At 44.8% G+C, this 19,675-nt stretch overlaps 1 protein-coding gene and 1 pseudogene across 2 annotated transcripts in view; both read right to left on the reverse strand.

The window, feature by feature from the left end:
- Positions 1 to 19,585, reverse strand: part of GPR156 (G protein-coupled receptor 156) — a 114,645-nt gene extending 95,060 nt beyond the window's left edge. Inside the window, exon 1 of the mRNA XM_002716658.6 lies at positions 19,196 to 19,585. The gene's annotated coding sequence lies outside the window, so the exon portion shown is untranslated. The remainder of the gene's footprint in view (positions 1 to 19,195) is intronic.
- LOC127482825 (transcription initiation factor TFIID subunit 12 pseudogene) lies at positions 3,427 to 4,194 on the reverse strand (annotated as a pseudogene). Its single transcript, XR_016232099.1, has one exon. The product of XR_016232099.1 is annotated as a transcription initiation factor TFIID subunit 12 pseudogene (transcript).
- Positions 19,586 to 19,675: the final 90 nt, after the last annotated feature.

Consider the following 19,675-nt stretch of genomic DNA (forward strand, 5'->3'; position numbering starts at 1 on the left):
CCTCGGAATAACATTTAAGTTGTTGCTCCAGGTTACAGTGATGACACTCAAACACATACAGATCAACTCATCAGAATCATTCTCTAGAAATCAATTTTAGGGATGTACTATCAAGAAATTAAATATGTAGAACAGCACTTACTTCTCCCATTCTTAAATTATGATTCTTACATATATTTTATTTATGAGATACTAATGAAAGCCATAGACTCTTTCCTGGACAAGTATACAAATATGCAGTATTTTACATATAAGATTAAGAGTGGGGGAACCATAGGCTACCCATCAATCCCCTTGTAAAGCCCAAACATCCCTAGGAAAAAGCCTCATTTCAAACCACAATTCAGCTGAAGCCAGGGATAAAAATACTGTTTATTAAATTATTCCTTATGGCATTCTCATAAATGTAAGTATTTCCTTGTGGCTACCATTAATAAAGCATGGTACATTAAGATGATAAAGGCTATAACAAACTGTCACCAAGTAGAAGATTTAAATAATTATTTTGAATACAATTATTCTCTAGTCTCACAATCTCTATCTTTTGATAGAGCAATTAACAGTTGAGGCATTAGAGAAAATCTATTATATTACTCTGTTTTATTTATACAATCTGCTCTGTTTTTTTTTTTTTTTTGTATTTTCTACTATTCCATTTCCCAATAGGAAAGCCAGCTCCACTGAGGTATAAATGATATAAAATAAACCATGCATATTTAAAGTGTCAATTTCCTAAGTGTTGACACACATAAACACCCAGGAATCCATTTTTAAGTTCAAAATAATGTACATACAAGTGACAGTCCTCCAGCTATGTTCTTTTATAAAAAAAACTCACTATTCTAGGTAATATACAATTTTATATGAATTTTTCAGTTCTCGGTTTTTTTTTTTTTAAAGATTTATTTATTTATTTGAAAGGTAGAGTTCATGGAGAAAAAGAGGGAGAGTTAGAGAGAGAATCTTCCATCCACTGGTTCACTCCCTAACTGGGCACAACAGCAGGAGCTAGGCTGGTCTGGAACCAGAAGCCAGAAGCCAGGAGCTCCTTCCAGGTTTTCCACTGGGGCCCAAGGACTTGGGTCATCTTCCACTGCTTTCCCAGGCACATTAGCAAGGAGTTGGTTCAGAAATGCAGCAGCCAGGACTCGAATCCACAGCTATATGGGATGCCATGAAGCCAGCCCTATCAGTTTCTATATAAAGTGATCTATAATTCTATAGATGAATCAGGGAGGACATTTTAACATTTTAGCAATAATGAGTTTTCTAACTCGTGAAAAGGACTATCTCTCTATTTATTTTGGTCTTTAAAATATCTCAGAAACATTTTAGGGTTTTCAGTGTGTTAATTTTGTACATCTTTGCTAGATTTATCTGTAAGTTTTTCATACTTTATATGCTGTTAGAAATGTTTTAAACTTTGAATTCCAATTATTCAACATTGAGTATAGAGACATACAACTGATATTTGTATACTGGTATTTTATTTCACAACCATACTAAACTCACTCAATTTGTTCTGGTAACTCTTTTGTAAACTCCACTGAATTTTCTATAGAGATGATCAAGTCTACATAGGAAAAATGAAGATGGTTTTACTATTTCCTTTCCTGGTTGGATGTCTTTCATTTCTTTCTCTTATTATATTAGCTAGAAACCTACAATATTGAATAGGAGTAGTGAGAATGCAATCGTTTGTCTGTTTCTGATATTAGGGAGAAAGTATTTAGTTTCTTGCCAATATTTGGTATTAGACACAGGTTTCGCTAAATTCCCTTTATCGGGTTAGAGAAGTTCTATTACTAATTTGTTCAGACTTTATGTTTAATAGATCTGGGCTTTAATATTCTTGAAAATTTGAGTGAACTTTGGTAGTTTGTATTATTCAAGTAAATAGTTCACTTCATCTAAGTTGCTGAAATCATTAGAATAAAGCTGTTTACAACAGTCCTTTATTATCCTTTAATATCTGCAGAATGTATGGTGATGTCACCTCATTCTTGATGTTAGATTGTGTCTACTCCCATTTTTTTCTCATCAGTCTGTCTAGAGGTTTATCCATTTTATTGATATTCTTGATGAACCAGCACTGGCTTTTATTAGTTTTCTTTAGTTTTTAAATCAATTTTTATTGATTTATGCTCTCATTCTTTATTTTGATTAATAACTTCTTTATTCTGGAAAAGCAAATGAAAGTCATAGTCATATAAACACTGACGTTACAAAGTACAGGGAAAGGGAGAAAGGAGAAGGGGACAAAACCCGCTACAAATCCTGCTAATACGGTCTCACTCAACAAGACCATTTGCTCTGTCCCATGTTCAATCACTTATAGAATAAACCACAAATAAAATCTTCTCTGGAAGATACACTGCTCCTCTGAGATGGCAGGGAAAAGGGACCAGAAGTTGGGCTAGGAGGCTTTCTTCTCTTGTCAGATCCTCTCAGTCATTATAGATATTGCTGCACTGTTTTTTATTTTATTTTTTTATTTTTTTAACTTTTATTTAATGAATATAAATTTCCAAAGTACAGCTTATGGATTACAATGGCTTCCCCCCCATAACGTCCCTCCTACCCGCAACCCTCCCCTTTCCCACTCCCTCTCCCCTTCCATTCACATCAAGATTCATTTTCAATTGTCTTTATATACAGAAGATCAGTTTAGCATAAAGATTTCAACTGTTTGCTCCCACACAGAAACATAAAGTGAAAAATAATCGATGATTTTTTAAATGACAATGAAATCAGATCAGACCTATCGTCATGTTTAATCCCAGTGAGAGTCAAGTTGGGAATTGATAATTTCTTTTTTTTTTTTTTACAGAAGATCAGTTTAGTATACATTAAGTAAAGATTTCAACAGTTTGCACCCCCATAGAAACACAAAATGAAATATACTGTTTGAGTACTCGTTATAGCATTAAATCTCAATGTACAGCACATTAAGGACAGAGGTCCTACATGAGGAGTAAGTGCACAGTGACTCCTGTTGTTGACTTTACAAATTGACACTCCTGTTTATGGCATCAGTAATCTCCCTATGCTCCAGTCATGAGTTTCCAAGGCTATGGAAGCCTTTTCAGTTCTCCAACTCTTGACTTGTTTAGACAAGGTCATAGCAGTTGGATGAAGATGTGGAGGAGACGCTGCTGCAGATTGCTGATGATTTTATCGAGAGTGTGGTGACAGCAGCCTGTCAACTTGCTCGACATCGCAAGTCCAGCACCCTGGAGGTGAAAGATGTCCAGCTTCATCTAGAGCGCCAGTGGAACATGTGGATCCCGGGGTTCGGCTCTGAGGAAATCCTGTAAATAGTCAAAGAGGAGGTTCTCTCCTCCCTTCAGAGAAAGGTACCTCCTTCTTTGAAGACCTGTTCTTTCCACTGGGATCTCACGATATTGCTGCATTGTTAATAAAAATATATGCTTCTCTATAAAGCATTAAAAAAAATTCCAAGGATGAGATGGCTGAGGTCTCAGCTCAAGTATCTCCAAATACATTTAAATGTTGTCCATTCCCTGACCTTTCTGTGTGTTATTTCTTCGTTGTTTTCCGGATCAATGCCATTCTCTGTTTGTGAGCTTCTGCGGTGCAGGCTTTCTTGTAGGGTCGGATTTCCTCAGAGCCGAACCCCGGGATCCACATGTTCCACTGGCGCTCTAGATGAAGCTGGACATCTTTCACCTCCAGGGTGCTGGACTTGCGATGTCGAGCAAGTTGACAGGCTGCTGTCACCACACTCTCGATAAAATCATCAGCAATCTGCAGCAGCGTCTCCTCCACATCTTCATCCAACTGCTCATTAGGATCCACTTCTCTCACTAGGTCTTGCAATTTCTTCTTGGTCAATACCTGATTGTTTTCAGGGCTAAGACGACCTCCTGTCCCAGGAGTGTCTGGTATCTTTACCACTGTAGTGCTATTGGCCATGGATCCTTGTGGAGGGGTGCTGGCTGGTTCCGGTTTTATGGATGAGAAATTGGAGAGGTTGATTAGGGCTGAGGGACCACACTGGTTCATAATCTGCCGAGCTTTGGACTTCAGCTCATAGAGCTTATCAAGATCTTGTTTCTTTTTGGAGCTGTGAGGACCAAGGCCAATCAAAGGCAGCAGCGTCTGTCTCCCCATGATATGCGGAGACTGCCCCAGTGAAGCGTTCGTCTCAGCAGCCGGTCCGACTGCGCGACCGCTCTCATTCTTTTCTTTCTTCTGTTTACTTTGAGTTTCATTTGCTCTTTTTGGTTTTAGTTTCTTAATATGTAAATTGATCTGGAACTTTTGGTTTTATAAGCCTTTAATGCTATAAATTCCACCCAAGTAATGCTTTTCTTAAGTGACTCTTCACTTTCATTCAGTCCCAAATAAATTCTCATTTTCCTTTTGACTCCCTCTTCGACTCATGAATATTCTGAAGCATGTTAGTTACCAAATATTTGAAGATTCCTGTTACTGATTTCTTAATTAATTCCACCAGTCAATGATATATTTTGAATGAGCTCAATCCTTTTAAATTTATTGAGACTTGTTTTATATTCCAGAATATGGTTTATTCTGATGAATGTTTCACACACACTTGAAAGGAATGTGTATTTAGCTGTTGTTGGGTAGAGTGTCCTATAAAAATCAATGAGGCCAAGTTGGTTGATGGTATTGTTACTCTCTTTTATATCCTTAATTATTTTCTGTCTTCTTGTTTTATCATTTACTGAGAGAAGGATAATGAAATTTTGTATTACAATTATGGATTTGTCTATTTCTCCTTGAAGTACTATCAATTTCTACTCCATGTGTTTTGAAGTTCTGTTATTGGATGCATAAATGTTTAGTATTGTTATGTCTTTCTGATGAACTGACTCCTTCATCATTATGAAATGACTTTCTTTATCCCTGGTCATAGTCTTTGCTTTGCAATATACTTCATCTGATACTAATATTGCTGCCTTAAATACCTCTAAATAGTGTTGAGCTTTGTTCTGAGATATAGTTAATTCGAGAACCATTTGGTTTTTTCAAGTGTACTTTTAAGATCCATTAGGCAGCATCAGAGTATTGTCAGGTATAGGGCTACGCATTCCTCCCTAATAAGACATAGCCTTTCAGAGCATAATACCCAACACCTCAAGAATTACAAGCTCTCTCTAGTCTGGCTGTTAGGAACAGGCACTGTTCCCAGCTTTGTGTGAACAGAGTACTGTCCCCTCTAATCCTTTCGGGTGATTCTTTCTCCATCCCTAGGTAGTTTCCTCATATGCATGTACTGATCTGTATTCAGCTTTATATTTGAGATCTACACTGTGAGGTTCTCTGGAGTTCTCTACAGCTTTCTTCTCTCCAATACTCTGTCCTGCAAACTTTAGCTGCCTTCGTCTCCCTAGACTTGAAGCTTTGTGTTCTTGACTCAGGGAGTTTCAGCTCTCCTTCTTTGTACCATATTGTGGAAACTGTGTCTTAGAATGCCTGTTTTCGCTTTGTTTTATTTCACCAAATAAGGCAAACTCTGCATTTACAAATAAAGATGCTCTGGATCATCTTTATCTTCTCCAAAAATTATAGAGAAGGCTTCTGCTAGGGTTTTTTTTTTAACATTTATTTAGTAAATATAATTTCCAAAGTACAGTTTATGGATTACAATGGCTCCCCCCCCATAACTTCCCTCCCACCCACAACCCTCCCATCTCCCGCTCCCTCTCCCATTCCATTCACATCAAGATTCATTTTCAATTATCTTTATATACAGAAGATCGATTTAGTATGTATTAAGTAAAGATTTCATCAGTTTGTACCTACACAGAACATAAAGTGTAAAATACTGTTTGAGTACTAGTTATAGCATTAATTCACATTGAACAACACATTAAGGACAGAGATCCCACATAAGAGTAAGCACACAGTGACTCCTGTTGTTGACTTAACAATTTGACACTCTTGTTTATGGCGTCAGAAATCTCCCTAGGCTCTAGTCATGAGTTTCCAAGGCTATGGAAGCCTCTTGAGTTCGCTGACTTCGATCTTATTTAGACAAGATCATAGTCAAAGTGGAAGTTCTCCCTTCAGAGAAGGGCACCTCCTTCTCTGATGGCCCGTTCTCTCTACTGGGATCTCACTCACTGAGTTTTTTTTTTTTTTTTTTTCCAGAGTGTCTTGGCTTTCCATGCCTGCAATACTCTCATGGGCTCTTCAGCCAGATCTGAATGCCTTAAGGGCTGATTCTGAGGCCAGAGTCTGCTAGGGTATTAAAATAAAAACAGATCACTTTAATACAATCAATGGCTGAGCTGATTGGGAACTGCATTCTGAAATGGAATAAAACCAGGTTCCAATTCTTGTTTCCCCTAATTGCTCAGGCATAATCCTCCAGGAGTCCCAGTGAAAAGCTGTGGGTGTTTTTCAGGTGCTCCCTACACTCCAATTCTTATCTTCCCAGCAAGTAGCTCTGACTGGCTTCTCAAGTGTTTAGCACATGCTTTCTGTCTGGATTTTCTTACCTCTCGATCTGTGCTACTTACAAATCAGTGAATGACTCTGAAGAAAAACTGCTTTAGACTACTGGGCTGATTTCTGTGCATCTATTTTCTTTCTATAATCATGGTCTCTCATGTACTGGCTCATTTGATAGCTTTGAATTCCATTTGTTTTTCCTCCCCAATCCTATGAGACTGCAGAATATTCTGCTTAGCTTCTCTGTTAGCAAGCAGTTGTTCATTGGTTCTTTGTTTCTCCTCACGTGCAACTTAATAAATGGTAAATGTCTCAAGGGGAAAAACAACCTAGAATGGGTGGGCACTCAATTAGTATCTCTCTCTCTCTCTCTCTCTCTCTCTCTGATTTATTTGAAAGGCAGAGATATAGGGAAAGAAGGAGAGAGATCGTCCATCTCTTGGTTCACTCCCCAGATGGCCGCAACATCTGGGGCTGAGCCAGGCTGAAGCCAGGAGCTTCCTCCAGGTCTCCCACATGGGTGGCAGGGGCCCAAGCAATTGGACCATCCTCTTCTGCTTTCCCAGGTGCATTAGCAGGGAGTTGGATCAGAAGCGGAGCAGCTGGGACATGAATTGGCACCCATATGGGATGCTGGCGCTGCAGGGGGCAGCCTAACCCTCCACGCCACAATGCCAACCCCGACTTTCTCTTCTTTCTGAGCCTTAGTTCTCAAATCCTAGTTGCCTTAGTAGGTCTTCCATGACTTCAAATATTTTTAATAAATTTTTATTTATTTATTTGAAGGGCAGACAGAGTTCCCATCTACTGGTTTACTTACTAAATTTCTGCAATGATTGGGGATGGGTCAGGTTGAAACTAGGACCCGGGAACTTAGTCCAGGTCTCCCATATCCAGGACAGGAACCCTGTTATTTGAGTCACCACCTTCTGCCTCTCAGGGTCTGTATTAGGAAGCTGGAGTCAGCTTGGAAACTCTGTAATAGGTGCAGTGTTTTAACCAGAATCTTGACTGCTGGTCAAATACTATCCCCCAGATAGATTATTAAAGTCCAGCTTTTCTAGATATCTTCCATGGGAACACCAGTCTATACTACTAGATAATTCATTATTGCCAGAAGCAGATGTTGAATGTCTTCCAAATATGATTTTCACAAACACAAATGATAGTGGAAAGAGTATAACTACCCCTACTATTAACTGTGATATCAACTAAGATTCACTATAGGATCTCTTAGTTATACAAGACTAACCTATTATATAAACTAGTTCTACTATCATTACTTCTTAGTGCATACTTGAAAATTAGACATTTGTGTAAAAGAATGCATTAACACTAAGGGTAATGCTTATTCTACAGGTATAAACATAGCAAATTGAAGTTTAAAGTTTCTCCTTAGTTATTAATTGTAATAACAACTATCTTGTAATTAGGTTTCACTCTAGGACATGGAAATCCATTCTAAAGCTATTAAAAATTGCAGCATGTGTGATAGAAGCTAACAACAAAATATTTGCCAACAGGACTTGAGATTTCTTCCCCCCTGCTTAGTTAATGTTCGCTTTCTGAACACAGACTCACACTGGGGTTTCTAATGTGGATTAGAGATCACAGATTTCCTTCTAGGGCCCACTGGTCACAGCACAGATTTTGTTGTTCATATTTTATTTGTGTACTCTCCAGCTTCTCTTAATGCTTCTCTGATATCTTCTCCAGTCCTGGTGTCCTGGGGAATCCTACTCCTTTCTAGTCTGGTGGACTAGACAAGTTTTACAACCCAATAAGAGCTAGACTTAAGATGAAAGCCAAGTACTCCTGTGAAGTTTGCCCCTCACATCAAGTTTGTTAAGATCATTTGTTTAAAAGTGTTCACATCTGTTGCTTGGCACTGATCCTTAAGCTCCAAGACCCCTACCTTCTAAACTAATTATCCTCTTGTCAAATACTCACAGTTGATTGATTTTATACTCACAAAACTCCCCAAACCCCAAGTTCTCAAAATGAAGGAAGAAGATTGAGATGGGAATCATCTCAATCCAACTATTAAAGAAAGGACATACAAAAACTGTCCCAGTTATGGCTTTGAGGAAAAGCAATATGACTTAGCCTATTCTCTCTGAAAGCATACACTACCCTCAGATGTAAACCATGTTTAATTTCACAGTATGGAATAAATGAGCAAAGGGATCATAAACAACCTGGCTAACCAAAAGCAAAAGAGAGACACAATGCAGCCGAGATCCTGCAGCCCTGTTCCCTACTGAGCTGAGATAATCCACACTTGGCACAGACGAGTTCTCACTGCAAGCTCTCCTTTCTAAACATACAGGCTTTCCAGGAGTGGAAGATGGGAGGGAAGGCAAAAGAAGGGAGGGAAGCAACTGCTATAGGGAAGACCCACAGCGAGAATTAAAATTGTGTGGATTCCCTTTGACTCAGCATGCCAATTTTGGAAATATCTCCTAGGAAATAAAATGCAAACTGAAAGCATGAATGTAGAATGTTTATTGTGATATCATTTGTTATGTAAAAAAGATGGAGGAACAACATAAATATCGGTCAGCAGAGAAATAGTGAGAAAACCTGGAATTTCCTACAATATTAGGAAGCTATTAAAAAAATAATAAATTGGGGGCCAGCATTGTGGTTCAGTGGCTTAAGCTGCTGCAGCCTGCAATGCTAACATCCCATATGAGCACCGGATCAAGTCCCAGCTACTCCACTTCTCACCTAGCTCCAGGCTAATGGGTCTTGGAGGCAGCAGGTGATGGCCCAAGTGCTTGGCTCCTTGCCACCAACATGGGAGACCAGGAAGGAGTTCCAAATGGCCCAGCCCCAGCCATCTGGGGAGTAAACCAGCAGGTGAAAGATCTCTTTCTTTTTCTCTCTCTGTTCCCCCTCTTTGTAACTCTGCCTTTTGGATAAATACATCTTTAAAATAATAATTGTATTTATTAATATAGAATATTAATGTGTATGATCAATTATATGTATTAATATAGAATAATGTACATAATAAAATGAAACAACAGTGACTGGTATTAAATGATTCTGTTTATATACAAGATAGAAAACAATTCTACATATGTTTGAACATAGAAAAGCAGTGAAGGTTTTCACACTAAACTTTTTTTTAAATTTTTTATTATTTTTTGATAGGCAGAGTGGACAGTGAGACAGACAGAGAGAAAGGTCTTCCTTTACCGTTGGTTCACCCTCCAATGGCCGCCGCGGCCAGCACGCTGCAGCCGGCACGCTGCGGCCGGCGCACCACACTGATCCAATGGCAAGAGCCAGGTACTTCTCCTGGTCTCCCATGGGGTGCAGGGCCCAAGCATTTGGGCCATCCTCCACTGCACTCCCTGGCCACAGCAGAGAGCTGGCCTGGAAGAGGGGCAACTGGGACAGAATCCGGCACCCTGACCGGGACTAGAACCTGGTGTGCCGGCGCCGCAAGGCGGAGGATTAGCCTAGTGAGCCTCAGCGCCGGCCACACTAAACTTTTAATAATGGTTTTGTCAGGACAATAGAGGGGAGAGAATGTAGAGAGTAGCAGCATTTTCTTTATGCACTGCTGTCTTAGACTTGCAACAGTGAGTGTGTGTACCTTGCATAGCTGAAAAATGCAATGCAGTCGAAATACAAAAACGGATTTATTAAGACTGTATAATTACAAGTAATGCCAGAGCCTGAAGCTCAGTGGGGTATGCGGCTCCTTGCAGGTGTTTTAAATTCATCCTAGCGGCTACAGACAGACAGAAACGTCTGCTCCGGGAGAGAAGGCTCAGCCTGCATGATTCAACAGATGCCAATTAAAGCACAGAATTGACAGTGCCCTGTAAAAAGCTGGTGGTTGTGAAATGAAAACTACACTTAGTTTCCCAAAACCTCAGCCACAGAGCTTCCCTGGCAGCTGCCTGAGCAGTGAGCAGCCAGCAAAGGTGTGGACGTGAATAGCACCGGCTTCTGTCTGGGAAAATCCCACTATTCCCAGTGTCGACAGGCTTTGTTGGCTCCTGTTCTGGGCTTCCGAGATGAGAAGTACAAAGCTGGCCCAGCCTCTGCAGGGGTAAATATTAAACTCGGTGGGAGAGAAGATACTGCCTGAGCTGCGTTCTGTGTTGGCACTTGGTGGAAGACACTTTGACCTCCATTGGAAGCCACCCACGGCCTTCCAATTGTCACCTACAGAATGGCACTGGCAAGGCAATGGCCTTGGATGTGTAACACTTGGCTCAGTTTTTGCTGTTTGTTTTCATGCAGATACCTCCAGATCTTCTGGAGTAAATGGACAAATGACACTCAGTAATGAAGAAAAGATATACAGAAGCTAGCAATCTGTGAAGAGTTGACTTTTTAAATTGTCTTCCAAATATCCTTTTTTCTCCTTCCACAATCCTATCATCCCATACTCATGCCTCTTGCTGCCTCTGAGCCTCTTTAATAGGTTTATCTTTCTTGTTCTCCTGATCATCATAGACAGGCACGACTATAATAATCATGGAAAACATAGATGACTTGAAAAAAGAAAAATAACCTTTCATAATTTCACCAACATTTTGGAATAGTTTACCCCTTTTAGTGTTGTGCATTTGTGTATCTTTGCAAACACAGATGAATATCTCACACAGGAGGGAACTTCAGACAGTTCATGGAAAAAATGGAATTAAAAAATAAGTTTATTAGCCGGCGCCGTGGCTCAATAGGCTAATCCTCCACCTTGCGGCGCCGGCACACCGGGTTCTAGTCCCGGTTGGGGCGCCGGATTCTGTCCCGGTTGCCCCTCTTCCAGGCCAGCTCTCTGCTATGGCCAGGGAGTGCAGTGGAGGATGGCCCAGGTGCTTGGGCCCTGCACCCCATGGGAGACCAGGAAAAGCACCTGGATCCTGGCTCCTGCCATCGGATCAGTGCGGTGCGCCGGCTGCAGCGGCGGCCATTGGAGGGTGATCCAACGGCAAAGGAAGACCTTTCTCTCTCTGTCTCTCTCTCTCACTGTCCACTCTGCCTGTCAAAAAAATTAAAAAAAAAAAAGTTTATTTAACTGCAAAAAATTTTTTTAATTCATGCATAAGAAAGGCCTTCAAAAAGTTCATGGAGGGACCAGCACTGTGGTGTAGCGAGTTAAGCTGCTGCCTGTGACGCTGGTACCCCATATCAGAGCCCAGGTTGGAGTCCCAGATGCTCCAGTTCCCATCCAGCTCTCTGATCGTGCACCTGAGAAAAGCAGCAGACAATGGCCCAAGTGCTTGGGCCCCTGTAATCTACATGAGAGACTCAGATGGAATTCCATGCTCTTGGCTTCAGCCTGGCCCAGCCCTCACTGTTGTGGCCATTTGGAGTGTGAACCAGTGGATAGAAAATCTCTCCCTCCCTCCCTCTCTCTCTCTTCATCCCCTGCCCTCTGTGTGTCACTCTGCCTTTCAAACAAATTAATCTCAAGAAAAAGTCCATGGAAAGTATATCTAACAGGAAAACTGTGCATTGATTTCAAATATTTTTTGCAGCAAAATAAACTTATCTTTTAATTCCATTTCCATGAATTTTTAGAAGTACCATTGTCTATGAATAAATACGACAGGCTGTAAGTGTGAAAGGGGCTTTGGTCAGAGCATTTCCGCTGCCCCCTCCCCTGATGTGCTGTGGCCACATGTTTCCCAGTGACAAGTCTGTGCTAATATTCCTCAGACAGCAGCCTTCATGTCTCCTCCCTTCTTTCCTCCTCACAGTTGCCTTAGAAGTCAGAAATTTGTGCACGTGACGATTCCCAAGAGTGGTTATTTGATCTTCTTCCATTACAGTTTCTCACTTACAGATGATTGGGTACCTGTGACCCCAGCAGGTCACCACTGTTCTCTTTTCTGACTCCTACCATTATCTTTTCCTTTCTCTCTCTTTATTCTGATTTACTGGATTTATCCCAGCAGCATCCAAAAGCAGGCAACTGTCAATGGCTCAGGCACAATTGCAGAATCACTGAAATGTCTGTCTAGAAAAGGCATTCAATTAAGCATGCACTCTGTTCTCCCGTTCAGAGGAAAGACTGCAGCTAATGTGGCCCCGGAGAGACCCCATCCCACATAACATCAGGAATATTTTAGATTAGAGCTAAGAAAGGCCTGGTTGGTCTGGGGTCTTGCCAAACTATCAACTTCAGGCTTTTACCATGCCTCAGCCCAGACCACGCCATCAGGTCCTCAGCATTCCCCTAGTTAAGAATTCACTTCTTGGCCGGTGCCATGGCTCAATAGGCTAATCCTCCGCCTAGCAGCGCCGGCACACCGGGTTCTAGTCCCAGTCGGGGTGCTGGATTCTTTCCCGGTTGCCCCTCTTCCAGGCCAGCTCTCTGCTATGGTCCGGGAGTGCAGTGGAGGATGGCCCAGGTGCTTGGGCCCTGCACCCCATGGGGGACCAGGAGAAGCACCTGGCTCCTGCCTTCGGATAGGCGCGGTGTGCCGGCCGCAGCACGCCAGCCGCGGCGGCCATTGGAGGGTGAACCAACGGCAAAAGGAAGACCTTTCTCTCTCTCTCTCTCACTGTCCACTCTGCCTGAAAAAAAAAAAATTCACTTCTGCCTTCTTTCTTTCTCAAGGTCTTCCCAATTACCCTTGGAAAAGCAGATGGTGAGCTGGGCATGCCCAATGATAGCTGGACATTCCAGCATAGGCAGACAACAATGGGAAGGCCCAGAGTATACATTCCTGGGTGCTCCCAAGATCCTATGAGAGAGAGGCAGAGCGATTTCAACCAGCAGTGTCCTCAGCAGAATCACAAAGTTTCCAGAAGCCTTGCCATGTTCTTTCCTACCCTTACCCCAAGAAATCTCTCCCCATCAGAACTCCAGATTTTTTTTTTTGACAGGCAGTTAGACAATGAGAGAGAGAGAGACAGAGAGAAAGGTCTTCCTTCCATTGGTTCACTCCCCAAACAGCCGCTACAGCTGGCACTGTACCAGTCCGAAGCCAGGATCCAGGTGCTTCCTCCTGGTCTCCCATGCAGGTGCAGGGCCCAAGGACCTGGGCCATCCTCCACTGCACTCCCGGGCCACAGCAGAGACCTGGACTGGAAGAGGAGCAACCGGGACTAGAACCCAGGGAGCCGGCGCCACAGGCGGAGGATTAACCTATTGAGCCGCGGCGCCGGCCTCCAGATGTTTCTATATAGAGTCTATATAAACGTGGCCCTCTGTATCTGTGATTCAATCAACTGTGGATCAAAAATATTAAAAAAAATTGTGTACCAGGCCGGCGCCGCGGCTCACTAGGCTAATCCTCCGCCTTGCGGCGCCGGCACACCGGGTTCTAGTCCCGGTCGGGGCACCGGATTCTGTCCCGGTTGCCCCTCTTCCAGGCCAGCCCTCTGCCGTGGCCAGGGAGTGCAGTGGAGGATGGCCCAGGTGCTTGGGCCCTGCACCCCATGGGAGACCAGGAAAAGCACCTGACTCCTGGCTCCTGCCATCGGATCAGCACGGTGCGCCGGCCGCAGCGCGCTGGCCGCAGCGGCCATTGGAGGGTGAACCAACGACAAAGGAAGACCTTTCTCTCTGTCTCTCTCTCACTGTCCACTCTGCCTGTCCAAAAAAAAAAAAAAAAAAAAATATTAAAAAAAAAATTGTGTACCAAATATGTACAGTATTTTTTCTCATTATTCCCTAAACAACACAGTAAAACAACTATTTTACATAGCATTTACATTGTACTAGCTACTGTAAGTAATCTAGTGATTATTTATATCTGGGAGGATATGCATAGGTTAATATGCAAATACATAAGGGACTTCAGCACTGGCAGATTTTGGTGTCCATAGGGAATCTTGGAACCATCCCCCGATGGGCACAGAGAAGCAAGTATTCGGGCAAAGCTCTTCACTGAAGACTGACTTCCCCAGGGCCATTACCTCCACAGTAATGTCTTTCTGATCAGAAGCACAGGGTACAGATGTCTGGCAGGCTAACACCCTCTCTACTTCACTGCTTTCATCATGGGCAGTTCTGAATAGGACCCTGCAACCTGAAGGGAAGAACACACATGGAGGGCTCCAGCGGTCCTGTCCATGGACCCCGGATCTGCATTACCTCAAGCCCCTGAGCCATCTCCTCTCTCAGCTCAGCTTCCTGGCCCAGCCAGCATCAGCACTTCCTCTGTTGCCTGGCAACCCACATCACCAGTACAATGGCTCAGATTTGGGTTCAGGTGAGAAAAAGACCCTTAGACGTTCTCAGCTCCCTCCCTGAGGTGAAGCAGTCCCAAGGAGATCAAAGGATGCAGCGTGCAGCCTGGGAATGCAGTGCGACTTGAGGCATTCTGATTTCCCGATCTGCTTCAGGTCAGTCCTAGGGGTGCAGAGTCCATCTAACACCCTCCTATTCACCTCCCTTAGAGAACACCACTGAGAGTCTCTCACCTGGGCTGGACACGGCAGAATATTCTGGAAGTGCAGTGTACATAAACATACCTCAAGGCCTTGCTGGTGCTGGAATTTGCTCAAATTTTGAGCCAATCTCTGGTGTGGTCAAAAGTCATCTGGTTCCCTAGGACAAACAGACTAAAGTCCGTACTCCTGTGCCCTTCATCAACCAGCCTTTAGCTCCCGGCTTTATCTCTTATTGCAAGTCTGCTCTGATCCTCCCCCCTCTCCCTTCTACCCTACTCAAACCACACCTGCACTTTGCTCCAGACACAAATACCTGCTCAAGGGTTCTAACTGGAAACGCCCTTTGACACCACGCCTGCCAGTCAAACAGGCACACCTCCTTCAAAATCTGACTCAAAAGCCCCTTTTTCTTTGGAGGAAACTAATGATTTCTCCTGGAAGAGTGCTCCATCCTCCAGCTGGGAGCCCTGGCTGGCCTTCCCCGCTGCCTGCAGATTCACAGCAAGTTGTGATAACTTAATTAGAGCTCTCAGCTTAGTTGTATGTGTAGCCCTTGACCACCTCAGTGTCAGTGTAACTGTGCCTCTTACAACGGCAATGCCTCTAGGCTTCCATTTGGAATTCAGGCATCCTGCCTGAATGAATTCCTCACCATTCCAGCAAGTTCCTCTCACTATCTACTCTGAATCCACACCTTCACAGCACGACATAAACTGGCTCTTCTTTCCTCAAGCCATTTTCATCAGCACATGTGGTCCTTCTTCTGACCCAGACATTACTGCCTGATTTTCTGTGTGCTCCTTCTCTCCCACCCCTGGAAAGCAGGGGCTCTGCAAGGGAGGGTTCAATCCCACAGGTGTGCTCAGGCCTGATCATCTGTCTCTGAGTACTTTATGATGATGACCAGCAGCTGAGAGAAATAAATGCCTTGAGAAGTCTAGATGGAAACCAATGCCCCCATGGAAACACATTAATATTTCATCAGGCTCTGAACAAGACTCTTACTCATTAATGTTTAAACTCAGCAGCACTTGGAGGCTGGGGAGGCTGTGAGGGGAGGGGTGTGGAACACAATGGAGATGGCAGCAGGCACCCTACAGGGTCTCTTTCAATGATCTACAAACACTTCCAGTGCACTGGAGGGACCCTCCACAGCTGGGCCCCCTGCAGCCGGCTGGGGTGCAGTTAGGCTGCCTCATCCATCCCAGCCCCCACATTCTTGCCCTACTTCTATCCGCACTGGTGACATGAGGTACATGTTCAAATAACACACATAGAACTCAAAATGAGGCGGGTACTGCAAAGATGGCCATGGCAGTTTTATTCAATAAAATAAATAAATAAAATAAAATAGCCCCAAATTGGAAATAACCTGTGTCTCTCAGTAAGAGAATGGATAAACACATGATAGTCACACCATGACTATTACCTTGGAATAAAAGGAAATGAACTACTGACACACTTGATATGAATGAATCCCATAAACTCTGTGCTGAGCAAAAAATCCAGACACAAAAGTATACCCTGGGAAACTGCATTTATATCAAGTTCAGTAACCAGCAAAACCAACAGTATAACAGAAATCATAGCAAAGGCTGATTCTTGATGGTGCAGGTTACTATATGGGGCCTAGGGAAAATTTCCAGGACTGAACATTTTTATAGCTTGTTTGTGTTGTGGGTTTCTCAAAACTGGCTCAGCCTCTAGCACAGGAATCAGCTTAGCAGCACAGTGAGGAGAGAAGAAGCCACTGATCTCCAGGATCACCACTTACCTATAAAATATTGATTAGCCTAAATTACCTGAAAGGACTTCTAGTGCTCTACCAAGAGTCTCACAACCCTTTTGGGAGCCAATGCCTTGTTTGTGTAATTTCACTGATTAATTCTATAATTATTTATTACTTAGGATGTGCCAACAGGAGCACTGTCATAAATAAAACAAAAATGTCTTCTCCTTCTGGATTTGCATTTGAGTGGAGGGAATATGCACAATTAAGAAAGAAACAGATAGGGGCGCAGCGTTGGTTAACGCCCTGGCCTGAAGTGCCGGCATCCCATATGGGCGCTAGTTGGAGACCCAGCTGCTCCACTTCCAATCCAGCTCTCTGCTATGGCCTGGGGAAGCAGTGGAAGATGGCCCAAGTCTTTGGGCCCCTGCACCCAAGTGAGAGACCCGAAAGAAGCTCCTGGCTCCTGGCTTTGGATCGATGCAGCTCTGGCTGTTGCGGCCAGCTGGAGAGTAAACCATTGGATGGAAGACCTCTCTCTCTCTCTGCCTCTCCTCTCTCTGTGTAACTCTGACTTTCAAATAAATAAATAAATCTTAAAAAAAATGAAAGAAACAGACTATAGAAGGACAGGTACTGATAAGTGCCACGAAGAAAGAGAAAGCAGGGTTGGAGGACAAAGGGCTGCTTTAGATCAGAAAAATCTCAAGATGTTAATATCCTTCACACATCTACTTCTTAACCAACCCTGTGGATTCCAGCTCAGTCCAAGGCCAGATCACATGTATCTGGATTCTAAACTTTGCTCTTTGTTAACAAGTTGATGTTTTTATAAAAAGAGATGTAGGTAACTTCTCTACACATCTGACATTTTTCATAACAAAATGACAGGGGAGGAAACAGGGAGGTGGGTTTTGCACTCTTTATCTGGCAAAATTCATCAGTGACAAAATACAAAGATTGTGGTTTATCTTCCTGAAGAATATCGGCTCTGGCTTTGGACTAAATGTAAAACACCCTTTCAATTCTCAGTTCCACCTCTCTGCCCTCTTCCGTCCTTATTGCATGAAGTGCCGTGTCAGAGCCTCAGAACTTTTTCCCTCTCTCTTCCTGCTCCCAATTACTCTCTGAAAACTTATAAAGGACTGGAATAAAATGAGAATTCAGGGAGAAGGGTCACTTTTCAGAGAAGGCCACATCGTCCTCCAATCCCCTCTGGAAATGTCCTTATGGCCAAAAAAACACAAGAAGGAAATACTCCAACCCTCAACAGGAAACAAACTGACCGGTGCCTAGTCTCCCTTGCAGAGAATTTCTTTCCTGTGGTCATTATTCTCCCACTCTCTGAAAGGCTGCAAGATGCTTCATTCCACACACCCCTGGGGCTTCTCCTCCTTTACATCTCTGCCTTCACCAGACTGGAAGTTCTCTGTCCCCATAACTCTTCCTCTCTTTTCTGGGGAGCAGGGAGAAGCTAACAGCTGGAGGTGAGAGAGAAGTGGAAACACAGGGGACATTCCAGAGATAGTGGTGGCCTTGAAGTGGCATCAGGCTGCCAAAATGGGGCCCAGAGAGCCATTCCCGGCCCTCCCACCAGGTCCCTAGGTCACCTATGAGAGCAGTTTGTTCTTCAGACTCAAATTGCCTTCATCCACATGCAAGCGCTTCCCCAGCTGTGTCTCCACCTGCAGCCGCCCAAGGAGCTACAGCTGCTTTGCAAGCCCAGCCGCTAACCAGCCTGTTGGGAGACCCTCTGTACACAACTCAGCCATCGTGGAGAAAACCAGTTTCTCCATGGGCCGGCTGCCTCCTCACACTCGTACAACTATATCTACAAGGCTGTCCAGGTTTTAACCCCCACCTGAACATCTCTCTCTTTTGCCTGGGGATGCAGAAATGCAAGGCTATCTTCTTCATCCTGGGCAAAAGCATTTCATTCTAGGCTGTAATTCCCTGTTACGCATGCGAGTACCCAGAAAACCAGCAAAGTGCTAAGAGTAGGCCAGGCCAAGACTTGTCTCCGCGCAGATTTCTATCTCCAAACGTCTATTTAGAGATGCCTATTCCTAAATGGGAACAACAAAACTTGATTTTAAAGAAAGATCTCCCGGCTCGTGCTCTGCAGTAACCCACGTGTACCTTGAGCTCTAACAAGAGGTTGGCAGCGTGCGGCAGAGCAAGGCTCCCCTGTGCCCAGGAGCAAAGCCCTCGGGCAGACCGCCGGGCAATTAAACGTTCTCTTTCCAGGGCCTCACAGGCCCTGCGGGGACGCCCATCCCGTCGGCCACCCTGCACCCTGGGGCATCACCTTGCCCCTTGCGAGAGGCAGACTGGCGGCAGGCTCTGCTACAAGGCTCTGGGAAGTCTCCAGGCGGTGGGACACTGAGCCGGGTCTCTCAAGGGCAGCGGTCTGTCGCTCTTCCTGTTCCCCCCCGCCCCCGAACCCCAGCACTCGCCCCTCGCTTCTTCCAACAGTGCTGCTCGCTGTCCTGACGGGTGACAAGGTGGCGTTGGCAAGTTTCGGCCCAGATTCTGGAGATGAGAGAAAGGCCCTCTCTTTCCCGTGCACTATCATTGTCTGATGTTTTGTCCACAGAAGGGTCCTGCAAACAAAACCCCTAACCGGTGATTCCCCAGGGGCGCGGCGCTCACCTCACCGGGTCCTCGACGGTCGCGATGCGCCCAGCTCGCGGCTGTTCGCGGGACGCCCGCAGTCCCCGGGTCTCTCGCGGGTTGGTGGGGCTGGAATGGACCAGGATAGGCGGGCAGGGCAGAGGCAGGGACCCGCGCCCATCGCCGCCAGGGCAGTCGGGCGTGGGGGCGGCCGGAGGGTGGCGCCCACGTCTGCCGCGTGCGGTGCCCTGACGGAGCCGCCTCGGGTCGCGGCAGGGGCTCGGCCGCTGCTCCAGGGGCTCGCCTGGCGCCGTCCCACGTGGTGCTCTCGGACCCGCGCTCGGCGGTGCGGACCACCAGGCACCCGCAGACCCCAGGCGCCGCGCCGCCCGTCCGGCTGCCGGCGTCTAGCTCCTCACTCAGCCGCCTGGCGCCCTGGGGCAGCCCCGCCTCCGGCGCCCCTTCCCGGGCTTGGGGCCAGCGGCTGCGGGAGGAGCTGGCCCCGGGCCGTGGAGCCCC

Source organism: Oryctolagus cuniculus, chromosome 4, assembly GCF_051225735.1.
Source record: "Oryctolagus cuniculus isolate XC-2025 breed Fujian yellow rabbit chromosome 4, ASM5122573v1, whole genome shotgun sequence".
NCBI classification, from domain to species: Eukaryota; Metazoa; Chordata; class Mammalia; order Lagomorpha; family Leporidae; genus Oryctolagus; species Oryctolagus cuniculus.